Source organism: Musca autumnalis, unplaced genomic scaffold, assembly GCF_047663935.1.
Source record: "Musca autumnalis isolate F117 unplaced genomic scaffold, ASM4766393v1 scaffold_4, whole genome shotgun sequence".
NCBI classification, from domain to species: domain Eukaryota; kingdom Metazoa; phylum Arthropoda; class Insecta; order Diptera; family Muscidae; genus Musca; species Musca autumnalis.
This window is the reverse complement of record NW_027411977.1, coordinates 11,030,496-11,053,460: the sequence shown is the minus strand read 5'-3', so window position 1 is coordinate 11,053,460 and position 22,965 is coordinate 11,030,496.

Below are 22,965 nucleotides of genomic sequence, written 5' to 3'. Positions count from 1 at the left end.
ATTCTATAATTTGTGTATATTTGGCAGCATATCTCCCAAAATGTTAAATTCTTCTCAATGTTACCTTTTGGGAAAATATTCTCTGAAATGTAATACACAACTCTTCAGAACATTATGTTGTTGTAAAATGTCTCTATCGCCTTGTTTATAGCAAATTTTTCAACAACAATTTGGTAAATATTTCAATAATTCATTGAAATCCCCAACATGAGAATAAACAGCCTGTGTGAACATTGTTTGAAATAAGTTTTGTAAAAGGTATGTTATGAAATACCCCTTAAACAACGTGAAGTAACAATTTTAGAGGTTCAGAATGTTCTGAAGAATGTGGCCTAAAGCCACATTGATACAGCCAATTTATTTCGCAATATCCCAGAAACTATGTAACGTGGAATAGCGATCAGACTTCTGTCCCCCTAGTTTGAGCACACAGTCTTAACTCCTCTCTTGTGGACGGGTTATATGATGTTCCCGTTTCAATCATCGAGTACTCGTTCTTCTTGCCAGATTGTGCTAAGTAATTGACGGATACACCTTATCAGATCTTCTTGGTATTCCCCCTTGGTATACTCCCGCCTTTCCATATCTATTTTTTTCCAGCGGAAAATACGTTTCTTCTATCTATTTGTCTCCTGATATATCTCTTGCGTTGCTACTGATTATAGAGTGGCGCTATATGTCGTTTTTTTCCCGTCGGTAGCAGTACGACAATCCTCGTCATATCTTGCGCTCGTTATGGTGGCCTCTGTTTGCATGGAGATGACAATAGATTGCCACTGTGTTGATATGCTGTTTTGTCAAGCAATTGGGGAAGTTAAGTGAAATAAGCTGTGGATATCTGTTGTGATTGTCACTCCCCGATGTCCAACTTCCATGCTGTGTCTGTTGGTACTTTATTTGATACGTTTAATTGCCCAGCAAAATGTTTGCCTCCAAAGATGCAGTTAAATCATATGTACAAGTGGTCTGGAAGTGCATCAAATTATGCATTTTCACTCATGATTTTTGCAAGAGGGTGACTACTGAAAGATGCACTCCATTAGCACTGCATTTAAACTAACCCGTCGGTACTGCATTTTAACTACCCCTTTGGAATGGGATTTTAAATCACCCGTTAGGGTAAAAAAGGATGCAGTCCAATTTCCATCCAAAACACGTGTTTTGATGCAGTGCTTTGGATTGAATTTAAAGGCACTGTTCGGAATGTGTTTTTATACAGTTGAAAGACGCAATAAAAATGCAAGCCATTGCAAACTATCCAAAAATAAATAAAACGAATTTATTGTTTGTGTAAAACAAAAATAATAATAACAAGTAAGCAAAGACTATGGTCGGACGAGGCCGACCATATGATACCCTACACCACTACCCTACACCACATTTTGAAAAAAAAACGTGGCGAAGCGACCCCATGCTGCAATATATCGCACCTGTTCAACAAGAAGGTAGTAACTCAAACATTTCTATTTTTCAGTAGAGACAAAAACTGTTGGTACATAAGTAGTAGTATGAAAAGTGAAATACCGGTATTTTTGATGAAACAATAGACAAAAAAATTACAAATTTTTACAGTGGGTAGGGTAATTAATTTTCTTAATAAAAAGTTAACATTTTAAGTTACTACCTTTCTGTTGAACTGGTGCGATATGTATAAAAAATCCAATGGGACAATTAATACGCCTGGGCTCCACGTAATTCGCAATAATGACACAATTATAGCATGGGAGGAAAATGTGGTTCTCGACAGAAAACCCACTTCATATTAGGCAGTAGCCCGTTATCAATCAAACTCATTATTGCAATTTGTATCAGTGGAAAGGTCAGTCGTTTTTTTCATATGTAGGCTACTTTGGTATATGCCCTCCAGAAATTAAAATATGGACCAAATATAAAATGTTTATATTTTTCATACAAAAGTAATGGTCCATTCACCCTCTAAATAATATCAGATCATCATCCAATATTGTAGGCACCTTCTTCGACCTAAGGTCTTACCTCGTGCAAAATTTTGTGACTATTGAGTTATAATTGCGAACTCTAGCGTGTTTATTATTACACTACAAACAAATAATTTGATATATAAGGCTGTAGCTATGTTATCTTATCATGTACACCAACACAATTGGCATCAATAGAAAGGTCAAAAGTTTATTTTCCAAGTATATCTTACTTACCCGGAATATGTCTTCCAAGAATAAAGATATAAGCTGTATATTAACAATTTTCACAATTTTCACACAAAAGTTGTGGTCCATTTAACCCTCTACATATTATCTGATCTGAAACTGCAAGCTTCTTCTTCGTCATATACCCTTACCTTATTTTAAATTTCGCGTTGGTCGGACTATTATTGCAACCTACAGAGCCGCAACAAAATTGGATAAACATTATGTTTTTGGTCCATTTCACCCGCTAAATATTTCACAATCATCACCAATAAAAATAAGGACAGACGGACGGACGGAAGGACGGACACACATCTCAAAATCGCTTTATCTCGTCGAGATATGAAGATTGGTATACCACATTGGGGGGTCTCCGACGAATATTTCGCGGTGTTACATGAATTTTTACCAAAACAAACGTTTAATACCCTTTCCACATAGTGGTGTAGGGTATAATAACTTTATTACATTAACACAGCTTATGAAATTTCTTCATTAATTTCAATCGCAACTGAGTTTGTTTTGTCCGCTCTCCATTTAATTTAAGCTGAAATGTTTTTGCTTCATCTTCTAAAGGGTTCTTAAATTGTCTTCCTATCACCAGTTGAGATTTCGTAAAGTATTACAACAGCACTTCATTAGAAAATTTTCTTCTTGTGAGTTACCGTAAAAATGTTGCCTTTTGGTTGTATTTTTTATTTTATATAAAAATTTTAGAAATTGATCCGCACTTTTTCTTTCTTTGAAAAATTCTGTAGTTGTAGGTATCTGCAAATTGGCTTTCTTGTTAGGGATCACTGCTTGTAAAATGTATCGAACGAAGTGCCTTTTTTACGACTCTCTTGAACTGCATCCGGATGCAATTTAATGTGAGAAATGGATGTCAATCGTTGGATCGCATCCAAATGCTGTTAATTTGAGTGCCTTTTCACGACTTCCATTGAACTGCATCCAGATGCTGTTAAAATTTGAGGAAAGGATGTCATTCATCGAAATAATCGTACAGCAAACACGCTCGCTGAATGTCTTCCACCTATCACACCTATTTATTACTATTACTAATAAATCTTGTAAAAAATATAAATATTTTCTTCAATCAGCGCCAAGCATTAGGACGCAAAAATAAAAATGCGATTATCCTAAAACGGGTAAATGGCGTATGGAACACTTAAGCATGACACCGACGAGATGTTGAAAATTTTAGGTTTTATTAGATGTTGCATTGGATGTATAAGAAGCACCTAAAACTATTCCTATCATAGGCACTCAAACATTTACTTAGAAGCACCCAACCCATCTACCGCCCGTCTTGTTTACGCCTTCACAGGGTAATTCTGTTGGCTTAATATAACTCATTCGAAAACTTCACTTTAAATATTACAAAATTACGTTCCTAAACTCAAGTGTATCTTAAACACTTTGTGCCACCCTGTATCAGCACGACCAGACGCTAACTTAAGAGGTAGCGGAACTCAAGGAAACAGTTATAGGACCATTGCAAATTTTATTCTTTGCCATTTCCTTTGAATTCATGAGAAATTCAAAACATTTCCACATTTCGTAAAGGAACAACAAAATCAACAGCAACACATTACCCGAATACAAGCCGGAGCAAAATAAGAAGACCAGGAGAAGAATGAATGCATTTTCTTTTTCAATTCGTGTGCATACGCGATGAATAAATGTAGTAAGAGAGGAGGAAAAAAACCTGGGAAAGAAGAACAAAAACATATGGTTTCCTTGGAAGTTGTTTTTTTTCGAGGTTGGAATAGGGAATAAAACTTTGAAAGAAAAAAAAAAACTTAGCAGTATTGCCGAATTTTAAGCATACATATGTATACTCATACATTTACACTTACGAAAGAGTCAGTTGGACCCACACACACACATGCAGTGACATAGCATAGTCAGTGTTACGTGCAATTGTCTCTGTGGCAAAAAATGTTGAGTGTTGCCGAATAATTTATAAACTTAAAATTGTAATGCACAGAGCAAGGGTAACGTGGAAGGCATGAATAATGAAGTGAAAACCCAAACGCCACAACTAACACTTTACTCTTATATAAACATGGGTGATGGTATACCTTCATCCATATGCATATTTACGTTGAAGGTGCATATTGGTGAACTCTTTGTAAATAGCTGGAGTACGTTCGATTTCGTTTTACTCAAAATTTTGCTACCTATTTCGTATTGTGAATTTATTGCGTATTGGTCGGACAGATGTAATTTAGACTAAATTAAAAACATATCTCTCAATATGGTAACAGAAATCATTTTCATATATACCACTCCAACTTTGGCATGTTTTTTTCTTACCTTTAGAAAAAGAGATTTAAACTGTTTATATTTACATATTTTCAAATTAACAATCAACTTCTAACCACTGTATTTTTTAATTCAACAGTTCACATTCGTTAGTTTGTTGGCAAAATGGAAATAAAAGCAATAGAACTCTGCTCTAAATGAAAACCCTATTGGAATAGAAATATAAAAGTAAACCAAAGAAAATAGTGAAAATCGATTTTATTTGATTGTTTCCCCTGCCGACCGTCGACGTGATCGTTATTGTAAAATGTTTGTGGTTCCTTGTTTTCGATATGGGTGTTTTTCTGATTGCTGTTTTTACTGTCCCAGCAATAAAACGGGAAAACTTCGTCTTATTTCAACAGTAATTTATGACAGTTTATACTGTTCTGAGTATTTATAATATATATCAAACATATAACAAAACAGTTAAGGACTATCTCTGTATATTTTGGATTATTCACCTCAAGGTTATTTTAAGGAAAAAAAAAACAAGTAAGAGAGGGTTATAGTCGGGCAGACCATGTGACACCCGACTCCACTACACCTGGGCACTCAATACCACGGCAGCGGGTTCTTTCGTACCGGATTGACCCGAAACCATAGTGTTTCGTCCAGCGGGTGCCAACCCAGCTTTAAACCTGTGCTTCTACGTAGGTTTAAATGCTACTACAACAACACCTGGGCACTATTTTTCAAGGATTTTTTATATGATTGCGACATATTTTAGCCGTCCGGTCATACACACATAAGTTGATATACATGAAACATAGCAGATATATAGAACATACATATATGCGCCGTCATTACTGGAAACGTAAGGTATTATTTTCCATATTTTATAATGCCAATCGGGTCTTTTTCGCTACATATTATTAAAACAAGTTTATGTTTTTTAATTTTTTGGGCCAATTTCCCAAGAAGAATGCACTTTGACCCCCAAAATCGTAACAAGGGCCACAAAGACAGAAAAAATGCGAACATGTTTCAAACAAATTCAAAATGGTTCGAAAAGAGCTGTTAAACTATACGTTTCCCAAAGGAGAAGCAATATTTCCACATCCTAGTTTGGAACAATTCGGTTAGTCCCTTCTGGAACTACAGTGCGAATAATCTTAGCGAAAAAATTTAAACTTTTGTGGGGATACTTAATGGAAGGGGTAGACCGATATGGTCCATCTTCGAACTTAAACTAAGTTTGGACAAAATTTACGAGACCAAAAATTTGAAGGAAATAGGTTGATTCTTCGAGAGTTATCGTGCGCAACAGACAGACGGTCGGACATGGGTAAATCGACTCCACATTGCCTGAAATGGATTTCGTCCAAACATACTTGGGGTCTAAATCATTATTTCGATAATCTCGTTGGCCTAAATGCTGAGAGTATAAACAAATATTAAAAGAATTTTAGAAATAGTTTTCGGTGATTTTGATTGAATCGGCCAATGGAAAAAGACCAATATTTCGAGGTACTATTACATTACTTTCTACCAAAGGTATGACAAAGGCTTCAAGACCCCGTACAACAGTGTAATTTGTAACAATTTAAAAAACTGGGAATCCTTCTTTCATGATTTGTTACAAAATGTCGAATTCATTATAAAAAAGCTTGTTATGATTGCGACATTTTGTAACATGGAATGTGTGGATAAACAACTTTCAACCTAAAATTTGTCGGTATAGGTTCAGGCCTTCATATATCCCCCATTGAACTATACCTCCCGATTTTCGGTATTTTGAACGTTGAGGCTGCGGTAATACATTTCTCTATTTTATTGACTTGCCTGAAAAGAATTTTAAACAGAAAAATTGTACATAAAAACATTTTTGTACCTATTATTTGTTGCATACGACAATACGTAAAATGCATAAATTTCGCATATAAAAAACCAAATTATACTAAATTTAATACCTCTTATTACTTTTTGTACACATGAGTAACTACATATCTCAATCCTGCACTTCAACTGTAATCCTAATTCAAAATTTCAGGTTTCCAGCCCAGTCCGTTCACCCAAATCCAAATTGTAAAAAATTTGGTACCATTTAGTACACTTCGTACATATAAGTACGAATTGCCAAAACTACCTCAATCCTATACTCCAACAGTAATAATTATTGCAAATTTCAGTATCAGTACAATCCGCATTCTTCAATAATATTAACTTCGATGTCATTTGAAAACATCCATTATATCCTGCCAGTGTTCTTCCTATTATAATTGTTCCACAAACATCCCATAAGGGACAAGGGAGACTTCTCTCATATCAATGAGTGCACCACGATTCATATTAGCTCAATGATATGGGACCTACAGTTTATCGCCGAGTCCGAACGGCGTGTCTAAGACACCACTTTTGTAGAGAAGTTTTACATGGCTGAAATACTCAGGAAATGTCGCCAAAATTACTGAGGGGTATTTTGCACCGTTGAAAAGTGTTTTGATGTTGCCTTGCCGAACCCACGACCTTATGTGTACAAGGCGGGTGGTGGTGAAATAATCGTCAAACAAATGTCGGGAAATCAGTTCTACCATTTTTACCTGCAGAAATTTGTCTGGTAGCCTATTGTAGAAGAGAAAGGCATTTGTGCTCTCTCTCCTCTCTCACTCTCTTAAAAATTACTTCCAGTTTTACCACTTTTTGGGGTTAAGAAACGCTTTGCAGGTTAAAAATGGTAAAAATGGTAACCTCAGGTAAGTAAAGGAACACAGCTAAGAAGTCGTTGAATATATAGAAATTGCTAACACAGAAACGCATTTGTTGATTTTTGCCACTCTTTAAATAAATGAGCTATATGTATGTACCAAACTAATGATATTTACTTTCATTATTATTCCATTTAAACTTGTTGTCTACTCATCATCATTACTTAATACCAAACTGTTATGAAAAGCATTGTGATTACATTGAAACTATTTGCAAAGTTATAAGAATGAAAGCCACTATTTTGCGATGCTATAAAGGAGAAAAAAAAAGAGAGAGAGCGAGTGTTCTGCATAGCGTCTGAATAAATGTTGTCTAAGTGCATAATAATCTTTTATAACTCAAATAAAAAAGTAAAAGTCAAGCGTAAATTCCCAACAAACTTTTACAAAATAACATTCCGCTCGTTTTAGCCGTGGCTGCTGTGATTCTACACCCGAACTCCTATTGACAATGTAAAGTACTTTTCCACTTTTATATGCTTCAGAATTTAGGAAGTAACTTTTTTCTTTCTTTGGCAATGGAACGGAAAATTAGGGTGAAACGTTTTAACGAAACTTTAGAATTAAACGTTTAGTAAGCGTTCAAATATTAACAATTTAAAATATATGAAAAAAAAATACATATTTAAAGGGGTTAAAATTATGATTGCATATAATGTATAAAATATATTAATCTCAAAATGTTCTGACTACGAAACACCCTACGAAATTGCATTCAAATGTAAGTAGACAAACGTAAAATCACTTTGGCTTCAAAGACTGTAAGCAAATAAAATGAGAAAAGTTATTTGCGAAATTGTCTGAGTAGAAGGCTTAATTTAATGTTGTGTCAAGTGCGTGTAAACGCCACTTTTTGATCAGTAGCACCACGATGCGCCAAGGAGAAATGTCGAGAGAAGAGGAAAGAGGAGAAGCGTATTTTTGATAAAAAAGAAAGATCAGGAAAAACATGAGAGTGAGAAACTCGAGATGTTCAAGAGTCAGAATGAAAACTAAAAATTTGACCAGAGTGTAAAGCAGCAAACTGAAGGATACGGAGCAGGCAAATTCTCCAGAAAAGATGATGAATGGAATCTGGTATAGATATAGCGAATTGAGGATCTGCAAGAAGCATTTTGTAATTTTTTTTTGGTATCAAACACAGACGGCATTAAATTTTTACGACCTAGCTAAAATCAGCAGGAGCTGATGGACTATCTGAGTATTGCTAAAAACTGGTGCACTGTTGTCCCACTTGTATGGGAAGTTGCGACAAAAATATTTGTAATCGTCGGATTTTTTCAGTAAATGTTTAAAATAAGTAAAAATTACTGTAGCCAAAAAATCATCAATAGGGGTCTAGTTTTTCCTATAGCACCCATATTGCGGTACCACCCGATTTCTGGTATTTATCTATATTTTCGTCTCGCATTGACCGTAATTTGGTATTTGGGGTTCCCAATAGTCAGAAACATTTTGCAGGAAAAATTTTGGATATAGGCACAGGACCAGGTTTTGGTATAGCCACCATATAACGATAACTCCCGATTTCAGGAATTTTGAAGATTTTACCTACATTTTCGGCCCGAATCGCCTGTAATTCGGTATTTGGAGTTCCCAGTAGTCAGAAACATTCTGCACGAACATTTTAGACATAGGCCTAAGCTTTGGTATAGCCCCCATATAACGGCAACTCCCGATTTTAGCTATTTTTATGCTTTTATCTACATTTTCCACCCGAATTGGCTGCGATTTGGTATTTGAAGTTTTCATTAATCAGGAAACTTTCCCAACAAAAAGTGTGGACATAGGTCCAGGTTTTGGTATAGCCCCCCACATATCGGTACCGTCAGATTACAGGTTTCTTGAAATTTTTATTTACATTTCAGGCTAACTTGGCTGATATTTGGTGATGGGGTTCTGAATGGTCAAAAAACGTCTCCGTCTGATATTGTGGCAGGAAAGGAAGTTATGGGGGGGAATAAAAAAGTCAGGCCGAACTTAAAATGTTTACTTGTTTTTAATTTTGTATAGATAATCATATATCAAAACTATACAAGTGTGAAAAAATACACTCATAAGTAGTTACCAAAATAAAACTATCTAAATCTTGAACGAAAAAGACCAAAACAAACAACACAATCTAGTTAGAACACAAAACAACAAAACACAACAATACTGCAGCAGTCACTACAACGACTAGAGGCATCGTCAGTATTTTTGCTGTCACACACGGAAATGCAAATATATGCAGCAGGAACCACATTTTTTGTAAACTTGACACTATTACGAAAATTCTCCAACAAATATTGAGAGTTGCTTAGGGTGGCATAGTTAGTAAAACTCAACTTCGATTTTGAGGACTTGGAACAAAATCCACAAAAAAATATTTGAAATAAATTTAATTTCCAACACATTTTATGCCAATAATTTGTAAACAATTTTATGTAAAAGTAATTCAAATACCCTCAGCTAAAACTTTCATTTCGAAAAAAATGTGTCTTTTAAATTTTTAGTTATTTGGCTTATAAGAAGTCACAACTTTACGTTTTTAAAGTCTTAAATAGATCATACGTAAATGTCAACTTCTTCTGTTTTGCTTTCTTAAATTATAAAAAACATTGCTGGAATATTAAAATATGAAATGTTTAGAGACAATTTGCTGAATTATCGCTGATATTTGCTGATATCCATTTTTCGTTTTTTGTCACAGGTTGGGACCACAGTGAGGTGGCGCCATACCAGTAAAGATTATGCATGTGTTGATTAGCAACATATGTCCGTTATGTCCTGTGGTTCGGGTACAGAGGATAAGTATTTCATATATATGTTTGTTATATGAAATCTCTTCTACAATGCATACATACATCAAGAGAGATATATTTAGAAAATAAGTAACTAGAAATAGAAAAAAACAAACTGAAATGTACAGGAGTCAGAAGAAATACCAATCAGTGAAACGTCGAACTTATGAAATTTGCTACAAATCCAGACAGTGTTTAACATTTATGAAAATAACACTTTTCGTAATAGTTCGTATTCCAAAGTAACTATGATGAAAGTTCCACACTACCAACTCTGATATATGGTCTTGGAAAATGCATACCCGGATATATATCCATGTTTTCTGAAGAAGGTACAAGGGAAGCTGATCGCTACTATATAGATCATCATTCTGTTTGGCCATATGGTTTTGTAAGATAATATCAAGTGATACTCGAACCGCAGTTAAAATAATTTTATGGTCAGTCAGAGAAGGAGAGATTATATCCTGTGAACTTTTCAATATTCTGCTGGAGAAGGTGATGTCAATGGAAGGTTCATAATACTGGACCATTAGTTCAAAAACAAAATATCCTCTAGTCCATCAAAAAACAATCTTTTTCGAAGCACTGAGATTTATGAAACCAGACTAGGCAACTTTGATTGTTTAATGGACCAATCAGTGTAGAGGGAGAATATAGATGTAGTATGATCTGCGAGCATATCGTCCGTACACATTGCTTCACGCAGAAGAAGAATGCCAAAACTTTAATGGAAAACTAAAACGTAAAGGTTATAAAGATTGCTTTTGGTGGATCGGGTTGTTGATATCGGCTCGATGGCAGTCCCATCACCTTTTGGAGTTTGGAGCTATCTAAGGGATGGGAGCGTGCTAAGTGCAAGATCGAATCGTGGTTGTTCCCAAAGCACCCTTCAATTTTTTCTAAACCTCTGGCTCATTGTAGAACAGTTGTTCCATAGAACGACCTAGGAAAAGATCTCCAATTCTCTCAGTTTAGTGCTTCGCTTTCTGGAATACAGCTCCTTGTCATTTCTTCATCCACTTGTTTGCGCCATCTATTCTTTGGCCTGCCAATTCTGCGTGCACCGCCATACAGCCCGAATTTATACGCCTTTTTAGCGGGTTCATCATCGCTGATTCTTATTATATGGCCTAGCCAACGCAATCGCTGCATCTCGATACGTTTAACTATATTGATGTCGTTGTATAGCAGATACAGCTCGTGGTTCATACGACGTCGATATTCACCGTCAACGCAGATTGGTCCGAAGATCTTTCGAAGAATTTTTCTCTCAAACACGCCAAGTTTTTTAAAACGCTTTTTTATACCCTCCACCATAGGATGGGGGTATATTAAGTTTGTCATTCCGTTTGTAACTGCTCGAAATAATCATTTTATTATTCTTAATCAGCGTGCAATTCTACATCGATATAGCCATGTCAGTCCGTCTGTCCATCTGTGGAAATCACTCTAGCGTCCGAAAGGATTGAAGTAGATGGATGACATTTTGGGAAAATCTATTATTTGTACGTAGGACTTTTGGTATTGAAAGCGGGCTATGTAGGTCCACGCCATCATATCTCTTAATGCTTATCCTACTTGTTTTTGTTTAACGAGTTGTGTCTTTGTTTTTAAAGTGCTTACATAAGCCAAAGTAGCATCTGTTGGCCAATACAATTCTTCTTTTTATTTCACAACTGATGTCGTTTATTGTGTTTACGGCGGTGCCAAGGTTTAAGAAGTCTTTTACTACCTTAAAATTATAGGAACCAACTTCAACAGTTGGTTCGAGCTCAATGGGCGCAATGCGCCTCGACACTATCAACTTGGTCTTCTCGCCGTTTACCGCTTTAGCAAATTCTCCTTGGACATTTATAAAGGTATCGGTTACTTATTTTACTGATTGTTCCATGATGTCTATATCATCAGCATAAGCAAGTAACATGTGGCTATTGGTGTAGATTGTGCCACTTCTTTTGACATGTTCCTCTCGTATAAACTTTTCTAGCAGTATGTTGAAAAGATCACACAAAAGGCTGTCTCCTTACCTGAAAACTCTTTTGGTACAAAACTCTTCGGAGAGGTTCTTTCCTATTTTAACTGAAGATCTTGTGTCAGTTAAAGTCATTTTATAATGCCGAATGAGCTTTGCGGGGATACCAAATTCAGACATTGCATGGAATACCTTTGATCGGAGGGGACTGTCGAATGCTGCTTTATAATCGACAAAAAGATGAAATGTGTCGATCTGCATCTCTTGGGTCTTCTCTAGGATTTGCCGCAGGGTAAATATCTGGTCAATGGTGAACCTGCCAGGTCTAAAGCCGCATTGGTAAGTTCCAATTATTTCGTTGACCATGGACTTTTGTCATTCGCAAAATATCCCTGACACTATCTTGTAGGCGATAGAGAGAAGACTTATGCCCCCATAGTTGGAGCATAAAGTCTTATCTCCTTTCTTATGGACGGAACAAAGGATGCTCAGGTTCCAATCGTCGGGTACGCGTTCTTCCTGCCAGATGGAGCTAACTAGATGATGCATACACCATATCAGCATGTCGCCTCCGGTTTTAAACAACTCGGCTGGTAGGCCATCAACTCATGCTGGCTTATTTTTCTTCGGCCGGTTTATTGTTGTCTTTACCTCATCTAGGCCAGGTGGTATACATTTAATACCATCTTCTGGGATTGGATTTGTGGTATCTTTATCGACTTCGCTACTATTGGATACCAACAGTTTGGAAAAATGCTCTTTCCATATCCTTAGCACACTATCTGTATCAGTTAGCAAATTACCTTGCTGGTCTCTACAGGAGGATGTGCCAGCGCCAAAGCCATCAGTTTAATTTGTTGGTAGAATTTCCTGACTTCATTCTGTCCCCTGTACATCTCGATTTGTTTACACTCCCGCTTTTCCATCTCTCTCTTTTTCCTGCGGAAAAGACGTTTCTCCTCTCTCCTTTTATCTCCTTTTCACCCGATATCTCTCTCGTGCGCTGCGCGTTGCTACTGATAGTAAAGTAGCAGCCGATACACCTGGTCATACCATGGATTCCATGGTGGAGGTCTCTGTTATCCAAGTACTGATTTTGCGGCTGATTGCATGGAGTGGGCAATATTTTGCCATTGTCCTGATATGCACGTGGGCCAGTTGAGTGGAATATGCTGTGGCTACCTGTTGTGATTGCAGCTTACCGATGTCCAACTTCCGTGTTGTGTCTGTTCGCATTTTCTTTGCAACGTTTAATCTGTGACAGATATTCTGTTATAGCTTTTTGGAAATTTTGGCTTTTAGGGCGAAGATAATTTTAATGTTAATTTTTTATTAATTTTTCTCGTTGGAGGTCAGTTAGTTGATCGAAGATTTTTTGCAAGTGAACGAATATGACGATTTCATTTTCAACCATCATTGGGTGAAGGTGGGGTTTGTGGCCGATTAATCCTGTAAAAAATTCTCAGGTCTTCGTGCAGTAACATTTGGAATTGCTAAATAGTATAAAAAGTCATATAAAAAATGCAATCCTTCTTTTAAAATATTTTAAACAAACCTTTAAAGTCTTACTTCCCATTCTAGCTCAGCGAAACCTTTATTTCGTTAACATCATCATTTGAAGAGGGGTTTGTTCAAACGATGGTAGGCTATTATTTCCAACAAACCATTAAACAACACTGCTTTCGGACAATAGATATTTGCCGTGCAATGTCATCTTGTTAAGCTAAACCCCAAAATGGTTGTGTTTCAAGTATTTGGTGTGGTTTGGGGGACAGCTTAGCTGTATGCTCAAATCTATGAAAACTTTGTGGGAGGATACCCAGCGCGTAATCATTTGGACTTCTATTAATTTCGACCATGGTTGTTAAAAGTAATTAATGTTGGATTATTTCACCTTTCCAACTTGCACTGAATGCCGGCGGGTGTTGTGCTGGTGGTGGTATTTGCTGTGCACAAAAAAAAAACACTACTTAAATTTTATCATTCGTGAAATTAAAGGCATTTCAAACATTGACGGTGTAACGACAGGTAATTAATGACATTCCATACGAAATATTTAAATTGAGTGACATTGTAGAATGTCTTTGACGGCAAGAATAATGTAATTATGGTGTCTGGTCAATGTGAATTCCAGTTGTAATTTGTGGCAAAGGACAATTTGGGTTTGTTGTTCACTGATGCTAATATTAGGGGACTGTAAGGGTGTTTTTTGTCTTTCTTTGTACATTGCAACTTCAACGAGATAATCATTTTTTTTAATTTGCAAAATAAAATGGAAAATATCAGATGCGTATAACAACTGCTGGCATTTGTTCTTTATCATAAAGCAAGAGTTACAATAAGCAGAAAATAGCTGTATAGAAGGAAGCGATTACTTTAAAACGTAAATTATAACTTTTCAAACCCCTTTAAATTAACAAATATTCGTGATACAACCCTGAAACTTCGTGGGTCTACCAGTACTATTGTGGTTGCATGGCGTTAAAAAATATACATCAACTGTTATGTTCAATGATTAAGTATGATCATTAGGTTGGCTCGTTATTTACGATATTTCCACAGACCGATGATAACTTCGAGACAACATTCACGGTGAGCCTTAACTAATTTTAAATGGAAGGTGCTTACACCTCGGAAGTTTTTGCTGATTCTGAAACTACAATGCTCATAGATGAGAAATATCATGAAACAAAAAAAAAAAAAAAAACAACCCTGAAACTTCGTGGGTCTACCAGTACTATTGTGGTTGCATGGCGTTAAAAAATATACATCAACTGTTATGTTCAATGATTAAGTATGATCATTAGGTTGGCTCGTTATTTACGATATTTCCACAGACCGATGATAACTTCGAGACAACATTCACGGTGAGCCTTAACTAATTTTAAATGGAAGGTGCTTACACCTCGGAAGTTTTTGCTGATTCTGAAACTACAATGCTCATAGATGAGAAATATCATGAAACAAAAAAAAAAAAAATCGCCGGAGGGATTTTAAAATAAATCGCGATTTAAGTTCACATGTTTAGGGGTTCTTTAGGTTTTCACGATTTTGCTTGGAAACCGCGAGATCTATGTAAATGGCACTAAAGCAAATGTTGTAGCAGAGAACATTCTCCACAAGATTGGCCTTTATGATATTTTCGTATATTTTACCGTTTTTAAGATATGGAAGTTCAAATTGGGACAATGCACTGACGGGTACGAATTCGGAGCGAAATGTCGGAAACAAATTTCGTAATATTTATAATTTTTTACATACAAATGAACTATTTTGTAGGATATAGGGGTAGGCAGCTGGCCCTCCCTAGCTATTCCTGGCTACGCTAATGGACAGATCTAATGTATTTAGGGTATTTTTGTGGCACTTTTTGGTCATTTGAACTTGCCGACAAAAATGTGGATTAGGATTAAAATTCAAAAGTTTTGCGGAGGATGGAATGGACCGACATAGTGCATTACGGAAGTGGATATTATTTTGAGAGTCATATCTTTTTGATAGATATCGCGCCCACTAGTCATTTCACTGGGTTATCGTACACCTGTTTGACCAGTATGCCAGGAAGCATGGACTTGTCCACGGAAAACATAATATGGCTGTAAACAGGACCACAAAGAACATCATCGGTATATATTTCCAAAGGATCTCCGAACAGACCCTAAACTGCATCCTAAGGAGAGGACCGATATGGGCCATTTTAGAAGTTAAACTAAGTTTGGACAAAATATGACGAAGGCCAAATTTTGCAACAAATCGGTTTATCACTTCGAGAGTTATTGTGCTCTCCATCTACTACATATGGTGCCATAGGGTTTTTTTTTACAATTTTCGGGCTGTTTTCCCAAGAAGTATGGACTTCCCACTGAAAAAAAAAACTTTTACCGTCGTAATTGAGACAGCGATTGTAATTGAGATTGCGACTTGCTTCAACAGAAATCAAGGTTAGTCAAGAGCAGGTCTTAAAGTGAACTTATCGAAAATTTGTGTGGGAGGTACCCGAAGGAATGGACAAAAATAGTCCATTTTCAAACCTGATCTATATCTTGTAGATATGTAGGATGTGTAAAATATGGACAAATCGGCCCTTCCCTTCAATTGTTATGGTGCCCACAATTTTTCCGAACATTTTTGAACTTTTGTGTGGGAGGTACCTGAAGGAGTGAACCGATATGACTTATCTTTGAACTTAAACTAAGTTTGGACAAAATATTATGAAGGCCAAATTTTGGATCGAATCGGCAGATCCGTTCGAGAGTTATCTGGCGCTCCAACCACTACACACGGTGTCATAGGGGTTTTTGAACCTTTCAGGCTATTTTTCTCAGGAAGTATGGTTTTGCCCCTGATGAAACTTGTACCACCGTATGGGGGGTCGTGAATACAAGTCGTTACAACAAAAATCAAAACGATTGGAGAGCAGGTCCTTAACTGAAATTTTGTGTGGGAGATAAACGGGAGCGTGGACCGATATAAGCCATCTTCGAACTTAAACTAAGTTTGGACAAAATATTGCGAAAGCCAAATTTTGGACCAAATCGGTTCATCCGTTCGAGAGTTATCGTGCGCACCAGCCAGACAGACAGACAGACGGACGGACATTGCTAAATCGACTCCAAATTGTCTGAAACACATTTCGTCCAAGCATACTTGGGGTCTAAAACCATTTCTACCAAACTTAGATGAGGTTCCAATATGGACTCAATCGGTCCACTTCTTCGGGTACTTCCCACACAAAATTTCGGTAAAGTTCAGTTTAGGACCTGGTCTCGAATCGCTTTGATTTTTGTTTACGCAAGTTGTATTCGCTCTCCTATACTCCTCCTCTATACGACGCTGTAAGTTTCATTAGGGGCAAGTCCATACTTCCTGAGAAAATAGCCTGAAAGTTACAAAAAAACACCGTGTGTAGTGGTTGGAGCGCAAGATAACTTTCGAACGGATCTGCCAATTCGGTCCAAAATTTGGCTTTCGTAATAGTTTTTTCAAGTTCAAAGATGAATTATATCGGTCCACTCCTTCCAGTACCTCCCCCACAAAAGTTCGAAAATGTTCGGAAAATTTGTGCGTACAATAACTCTTGAAGGGAGTAGCCGATTTGGTCCATACTTTGCACATTATGAAATTTCTACCAGACTTAGATGAGGTTCCAATATGGACTCAATCGGTAAACTCCTTCGAATACCTCCCACACAAAATTTCGGAAAAGTTCAGTTTAGGACCTGCTCTCGAATCGCCTTGGTTTTTGTTGTAACATCTTGTATTCACTGTCCCCTATACGAAGGTACAAGTTTCCTCAAGGGCAAGTCCATACTTCCTGAAAAAAATGCCTGAAAGTTAAAAAACAAACCCTATGACACAATGTTTATGGGTGGAAGCGCAAGATAATTCTCGAACGGAAATGCCGATTCCGGCCAAAATTTGGTCTTCGTAATATTGTTTCCAAACTTACTTTAAGTTCGTAGATAAGCCATATCGGTCCACTCCTTCAGGTACCTACCCCACAAAAGTTCAAAAATATTCGGAAAAATAGTGCGCACGATAACTCTTGATGGGATTGACTGATTTGGTCCATACTTTACACATTCTCATAATATCTACCAGATATTATACTTTAATCCTAATCAACATTTTTGTCTGTTCATACGACCAAAATTTTGAAACCCCCTAAATACATAAGTTTTTTTGTGAAAAAAGTGTTTCAATTTGCACAGGCTGAGGGTATATCTCTGTCGGCAAAGCCGACTGATACTTACTTGTTTTTCAATCGATTTTGATGCAATTTGGTATATTGAGTTTTCAGCGAATAGAAAACTTATGTACAAAAAATTTTCAATGTAGGTTCGCGTTTTGAAATAGCCCCCACATGCCGGGTTCCCTCATATCGGGTTAAAGACAAAAATTGCAGCCGATTTTGATGCAAATGTAAATTTTAAGATGTTAGCGAATAAAAAAACCTCCTCACACAAAAGCTGTCAACATAGGTCCACTTCTGGGTGAAGCCCCACAACCCTACACATCTATTAAGGAGTAAAATGTCAATATTTTTTGTTTTCATTTGTATCTATAATGTTTATTGGTCCATTCAGCAGGTCTGCACCATTAATTTTGTTAATAATGTCTTTCAGATCAAGTTCAGGTCTGCACTGCATTACAATTTTTAACGTATTTTGGTATTTGCACCGCAGCATCTAAAAATGTTGCACTATATGTAAATCACCAACATTTAGAGGTCAAAACTATGAAAAATTGCGAGAGGTTTCTTAATTTTACAGAAATTATCATTGTAAGAGTTAGTGAGTCCATTTCTTCAAAACACAGTCAACAATGGCGTTCATTGTCGCGTTTACCTTCCACTTTTGGAAAATGCAACAGAATGAAATTCCGGAAGTCTTTTTAGAAAATCTTGAATATCTCCAAAGACCGCGCGTTACCGCACCAGTTTTATAGCTTTGCGAACAGAGGAGAATCCAATCTTTCAGATTATATATATCTTAATAGGTGAATGTACGGAACTCACTTTTGAAATGTCCACGGAAAGTAAAAAATTATAATTTTGAAAACTTCAAAATATCATTTCTTTCCGACTAATATTGCACGAAAACTTTAAGGGTTTTTTGCATTTTTTTAAAGTGTAAAATATCATAATTTTTTTGTAAAATATTAAGCAAAATAAATCATGGCATACTGACTTACCGTTTGTCCGCGCCACTCCATTTTTTTAATGAATCAAAAATACATTTCTTACAAAAAAAAATTAATAAACAAAAGTGCAACTTTAAGTGCAATTTTAAGTCGTTTCGTGAAGTAAATCGGCAAACTGAGTATGGACCATTTGCAGTCGAGTACTTAGCTAACGAATTCAATAAAAGAGAAACAATTTTATTTCGCTATTCAAACGACATAATTCCGAAATTGTTCAGAAATCTTTACGAAGAGTCGGAGGTGCGTCTGATTTTCATACGGCATTATTTGCGAAATCTCTCAGAAATCAGACATTACTCGGAATCGTTTAGAAATTTGTACGAAGATTCGGAAGAAAAAATTCAACTTCCGAATTTCCCAAGGATTTTCATTCGATTTCATGCCGAAATCGGATCGGTGTCGGTTCGAAATTTCGTTTCGAAATTATGTCCACTTCTTCATACAAATTTCGTTAGGATATCGTAACGTTTTCGGATCCGACATTTCAAACGTTTACGATTGGTTTGCTGGGTAGTCACGATGCGCCCGAACTAACTTTAAATGAAAGGAGCTTACAACTGGGAAGTTTTTGCGGGTTCTGAAACTGCAATATTCATAGATGAGAATAATAAAAAAACAAAAAAATTCGTCGGAGGGATTTTTAAATAAATCGTGGTCAAAGGCCACATTTTCAGGGTTTTTTGGTTCTCAAGATTTTGCTTGGAAACCTCAAGTCATATCGAAATAGTTTCACGCCGGGGTATAAGGTATTTCGATGTCATTTAGGGTTTTCGAGCAAAATTTGATATATGACATTTGTCCAAAAATTGTGGACATAGACCACGTAACTGTACCGCCCGAAAATTTGAATTTGAATTTTGCCTGTGGTCAAAGAACATGTCTATCCAAAACTGAACTGTATATTTTGGTACTTTCGTAACAGAAACAAAACTTATAAAAAGTTCGACCAGGCCGAACTTAATGTTTTTTTTTACTTGTTAAGATTTCAAACAGAAATGTGAAAAATTGTCCTTTCTTATGGTTTGAATGTCGAGTTATCTGTTTATGATATATATAAAATATTATTTTACAACATATCGAGTAGCATTGTGTCGTCAGTTTCCGCTAATGTTCCACAAGATAAAGACGTCAATGTAAAATAATACTACAGTTTGCAACAAAACAATGCTCTGAACGAACTGAATTAGACGCTAATGATGGTTATGGAAAACAACAACTTGTACGAGATGCTACAACTGGCAACTTATGACATCAACAACGCGGAAATGTTATTTCATTCGACAAAAAATGAAAAGTCTAACAAATAGAACAACAATGATGTTCATAAGGAAAACAAGAAAATAATACGAAACAATGAAATGCAATGACACCATTGATTAGAATCATTATCCTTCATTCCTTTGTTCTTCTTTGTTGGAACATTTGTGCTCGTGTTCTTTTTTTAACATAAAAACCAAATCAATGGAATTGTATCTTAATATACATTTATAGATATTTTATACTACTGAATGGAACTGGAATTCAAGAGGTATACTAGACATTGTAATTCAATATAGAAAGTGGAATGTCCTTTAAAGGCTTTACTTTAATATGAAAAAAAAATAATAATCCCCCTATTATCATAAGCGGACATTAAACTCCTCGTGTCGACACATGCGAAGCTACATCTAAACATTTAAATATAAGAGTGTTTTGGCGTTTTATATTTGTTATAACAAATTATATTTCGTCTTCGGAGATTCACTCCTGTGGATGAGAGAATTGTCAAAGCAAAGTTCTTTAATATCAGTCTCATCTGCGTCTATTCCCCGAAGAGAGAGATAGATGAATAGATCAATCATATATTCTACGAGTGCCAAGAAGAAGCCGCTGAATGCTGCCCTGGCCATGGCACTAAGATTTTTTTAGGAAACCTTAATGCTGAAAGAGGCAAGGGAACAAATTTGGTCACACGGTCGGCAAGATAACCCTTCACGATGTAATATCAGACAGGGGAATGAGGCTGATTGATTTTGCAGAGGCAAAAAACATGATAGTGAGCAACACCAAGTTCGAAAGTGGATGTCCCCTGATGTAAAAAGCAGCAACCAAATCGATGATGTTGTGGTAGATGAAAGACACTCTTCCAGTGTCAATCAAACTGTAATAATGGGTTGTTCGTCGCGAACATTTTTATTCTATGGGGCTAATTTTGTCCTCTCTTTACTGATCACAACTAGGTCGATTTAAAACGAGGTTAGAGTTTGGAACGTAAAGAAGCCTACATTCATAATGTCCAAATAATAATTAGTGGATGAATTTGACATTAATATACCACTTGTACCTGTTTCCAATGTGCTAAGGTAATGCATTTCGTTAATATTTTTTAAAGGGTTTTGCTGCGATAACTAATTAGATGTCTTTCCCATTTTGTCACGCCCTTTTGTAAGCACCTACATACGTTGATATATCAACGTGCTTAATTTGTATGCTGATGGCAATGTCAATACATTTGTTTTTATAGGATAGTTTTTGAGCAAGCGACATATTAAAAAGTTCAGAGAAAAAGAGCAGTAACACCAAAGCCTGATGCCATTAACCCTTACATACATAGCATGTTTACCAGAGCTTTAGTTTTCATAAAAGTTAATAACACTGTGCATCAGCATTTTTGGGGGGTGGAAAATTCCTTTTGGAGATGGAAGCCCTTGAAGGTTTTCGCCACAGGTCAAGTGATGTATTTTTTGATTTGGGAAAACATCCAAGTATTATAGCGGAAAAATAAAAAATACATCACTCAATATCTCAGAAATTTGACCTATTGCGAAAACTTCCTTTTGGGTTCTTAATATACCAACCCAGGGGTTTCATCTCCAAAAGGAATTTTCCACCCCCAGACTTTGAGTTCCATTTTGTGTCACAGTGTATTTAATAATGTTATGACCTTTAAACTATGCATAATTAACTTCAGTTAGCAACCTGTGAATTGAGGTTTTATATGATAATGTTCAAAAACGGTTTACAAACTAATGGTATGTAAAAAATATGTTGTGTATTGTTATACCTTATACCACAATGTGGAAAAGGGTATTATAAGTTTGTTTTGGTAAAAATTCATGTAACACCGCGAAATGTTCGTCGGAGACCCCCAATGTGGTATATCAATCTTCATATCTCGACGAGATAAAGCGATTTTGAGATGTGTGTCCGTCCGTCAGTCCGTCCGTCCGTCCGTCCGTCCGTCTGTCCATTATAAATTGTAAACACGCTCCAGGCCGCAATTATGGACCGATCGTCACGAAATTTTGTATGGAGGTCGAGTTCAGATCAGAATAGATCCCTATTCTTATTGGTGATGATCGTGAAATATTTAGCGGGTGAAATGGACCAAAAACATAATATTTATCCAATTTTCTAGCGGCTCTGTAGGTCTCAATAATAGTCCGATCAACGCGTAATTTTAAATAAGGTAAGAGTATATCACCAAGGAGAAGCTTGAATTTGAGATGGCGATCGGATAATATTTAGAGGGTTAAATGGACCAAAACTTTTGTGTGAAAATTTTTAATATACAGCTTATATCTTAATTCCTGGAAGTGACATTCCGGACAAGTGAGATATACTTGAAAGTGGAACGCTTGACCTTTCAATTTTGCACCGGATAAGAGTTGTTTTAAAATATTAAAACAACAACAATGGGATTAAGCCAGACTATTTTGAAAAAACAAAATTGCAAACGCTATCCCAATAAAAAAACGCCACAATGCTTCAGAAAACGAAAATTTAGTTTACACAAACTAAAATGTAATGAAACCCACTTATGTAGTACTACTACTTCCGTTGTTTAACCGCTACGTTATTGAAATTTTTACCAATTTCACACAAAAGTTTCAGTCCATTTAACCCGCTAAGTATTTTCTGATCTTCACGTAGGTTTATACGCTTCTTCTTCATCATAAACTCAAACTTTGTTTAAAATTTTGCGGGTTATTATTTTGAACTACAGAGCCGCTACAAAATTGGTTAAAATTTTGTTTTTGGTCCATTTCATCCCCTGAACGTTTCACGATCATCACCAAAAACTAATCATTTCTATTCTGGCCCGAACCCAATCTCCTTAAAAAATTCGTTACAATCGGTCCATAATTGCGGCCTTAAGCTTGTTCACAATTTCTCTACACAGAACCCATTATATATTAGGCAGTAGGCCCGTTATCTAGCAAACACTTTATTGCAATTTACATCAGAGGAAAGGTCAGTAGTTTTTTCCCATATGTAGGCTACTTTGCGAAATATATATGTCCTCAAGGAATTAAAATATCGACCAAAAATAAAATTTTTATATT